This window comes from Scylla paramamosain, unplaced genomic scaffold (assembly GCF_035594125.1).
Source record: "Scylla paramamosain isolate STU-SP2022 unplaced genomic scaffold, ASM3559412v1 Contig20, whole genome shotgun sequence".
Classification (NCBI taxonomy): Eukaryota; Metazoa; Arthropoda; class Malacostraca; order Decapoda; family Portunidae; genus Scylla; species Scylla paramamosain.
The window spans coordinates 159,562-162,500 of NW_026973685.1; the positions used below are offsets into that span (position 1 = coordinate 159,562).

Sequence of the window (2,939 nt, forward strand, 5' to 3'; positions counted from 1 at the left end):
GGTCAATATCTTTACTCTCCCACCCGCTCCTCCACTCTCCACTAACTAGTAAACTTCGAAAAGTATTGGGTCGCTCTATTTTCCCTGCTTTCCACGCCCTCAGCCCCACACGGGAAGCACCAGGTGATCCGGGGAACTGCAGTGTATCAGGACTGAGATTCTTCCTCCCCAAAGTAAATTTTAGTGTGGTGTGTGATAGATATCTTGGTTTATTCTCGGCACTACTTACGTTTAATTGCGTGAATAAAGACCATGATCTTACAATTTTAAGTTGATTGATATATCAATAAACCTCCACACCACGGTGCTCCAGCCTTTGTCTCCGCCACCTACGCCACTCAGCCCCACGAGGTGCATGCTATCTGCTACCTAAGCGCGCGCGCACACACACACACACACACACACACACACACACACGCACACACACACACACACACACACAACTTTGGGGGTCTTGTTCTATTCAATCCCGTTCTTCCACAAATAGTTCAGTGTCAGTCGTAGTGTGTAGCTCAGCAGATACAGTTGTTATAGACCAATAAGTCTCCCTGTATCTGTTCTTCCTATCTGATTCGTACTTATCTTGAGGCAGGTTATCCTCAGCAACACTGGTCAAAGGCCTTCTCCCCTGCACTTCACAAAAAATAATAGAATAATATTAGCCTCTTTTGGATAAAGCACACACACACACACACACACACACACACACACACACACACACACACACACACACACACACACACCTCTGTCAGACCACAAATGGTGGCGACCCGTCCTAGACACCCTCGGCCTGGGTTGTACCTCTGTTCGCTCCGCCACCAGACGCACCACAGCACCTGGCTCGTCTCGCGCCGCACGGGTCGTCACGCTGTCCCGTGAGACCACCTGCCTCGCTGGCGGGTTTTAATCAAGGGACTAATTTTCTCAAAACGTGAGGGATATTATGTGTTCTCTGTGGATTGATACGAAAAACCCAGTGTTGTTTGGTGCCTAGCATTCAGAAATATCAGCAATTAACGTACCACCTATGATGAAATGTGCATGATTGTGTGTGTGTTTTGCCATTTTTACTGTTGAAGTGTGATTCAAATATCCGTACATCGTTCCGTGAGCTGAGTGGACATATGCACCATTCTTCCATAACGACAGTTAATTCAAATGACGGAAGTTAGTGTGTGACAAATTGAATTACCAAATACAAAAATTCAAGTCAACCTAAATTGGGAGGATGTCCTGCTTGGCCAACTTGCAGCGTGCTGAATGTGTGCAGACCTCGATGTGCTGAGTGCGCGTCAGGGGACGCGGTGTTCCGCGTCCCTGAAATACAACAAGGAGAAAACAAAGTACGCCAAGACACTGTTCACCTGGGTCAGATCCTACTGTGGCGCGGGAGTCAGTCAGTCAGTCAGTCAGTGAGTCTGTGTACACCTCAGCTGTGAATGAATCATGTAAAATATAATTTCTTTCAGGGTTGTGCAAACAATGTAAATCTTTCTGCGTGGCGAAATGGTGAGATAAGTCAATGAAGTCCACTGACAGCAGCTAAATGAGGAGGGTTTATTAAATAATGACGCTAAATGAGATAATTAAACACGGGGGGCAGACCTTGATTAGTCTGTCGTGTAGCTGTTCCATTTGGCAATAATGAGTGTGCACGTTTTTAGTGTGAAAACAGACAGTGACCCATAGCAAATCCTTACACGCGAGACGACTCCCTGCCTTCCACCATCACGTGAGCGCTGACAGAACATCGCACCAGACACGTGGCGACAAAAAAGCTTGAGCTCACAGTCTCAGTGCACGTCGGCAGAGTGCTGAGTCCTATTACCTGCCACGCTGCTCGCCACGCAAACATACTCCCAACGAAAAGAAAGGTCTGGACATGAAATATAACGTGTATTCAAAAAATAATGTTGAAATATATTGTTGAGTCCTCTTTCACGAATCTAGCACTTGTCCTTCCTCAACACATGGGCACTCTCACCATGAAAGCTCGGGAGTAAAAATATAGCACGCAAACAAAAAATAATCCAGAAATATGAGTCCAAACCTCTTACGTTGGAGAGTCAGAACGTTAAATTATCGAATGTAATTTACTACCACAACATTGCTCGGGAGAACCTCGGCGTGGGTGAGACACGGCCACCCATAGATCGTAAGTAAGGGGAAGGGGAGGGAAGGAAAGCAGACTGGAGTGGTGAAAGAAGGCGAGGAAGAATTTAAGAGCACTGCCAGCACATGCAAAGTGGAATGCGTGCCACATGCAATGCAAAATTCCACGCAAGTACTCCGGCAACAATCTGACCATAATAGGCTTGGTAAATACAAAGGAAACATGACGTAAGTGCCTCTCGCCCACGAACATCACTTGAAACTGCTTGACGTGAGAGAGAGAGAGAGAGAGAGAGAGAGAGAGAGAGAGAGAGAGAGAGAGAGAGAGAGAGAGAGAGAGAGAGAGAGACTGACACGCACAGCTCGCCAAAGCGGACGGTGAGAAAAGTGTGTCAGGTGTCTAGCGAATGTGAGGGAGGGAGAGTCGCGAGGAAGCAGTTAATGATTGTGGTCGATAATACAAGTGAGGGAGAACATGAAGGGGAATGCAACATGTACGTAACAAAATGGAGAGAGAGAGAGAGAGAGAGAGAGAGAGAGAGAGAGAGAGAGAGAGAGAGAGAGAGAGAGAGAGAGAGAGAGAGAGAGAGTGTTAGAACGCAGACAATTTGACCGCACTCTCTCACCACCACCTTACACACACACACACACACACACACATTATGGCGTGCTGAGATGATGTAACTTACTCCTTCACATGGCTGGGCTGGAGTGCTTTTTGACAAATAATGGTACAGTGGTAGTGCTCTTCATACTCATGCTATCATTTCCTCCTCCTCCTCCTTAACCAGTGCGTCTAGAAATGCTTTATTTTCTTCCACCACCAC

The 2,939-nt window shown here is 46.8% G+C and overlaps 1 long non-coding RNA gene across 1 annotated transcript in view; it reads left to right on the forward strand.

The window, feature by feature from the left end:
• Positions 1-816: 816 nt before the first annotated feature.
• Positions 817-2,939, forward strand: part of LOC135097457 (uncharacterized) — a 3,099-nt gene continuing 976 nt past the window's right edge. Inside the window, exon 1 of the long non-coding RNA XR_010265727.1 lies at positions 817-931. This is a non-coding gene — a long non-coding RNA (uncharacterized LOC135097457). The remainder of the gene's footprint in view (positions 932-2,939) is intronic.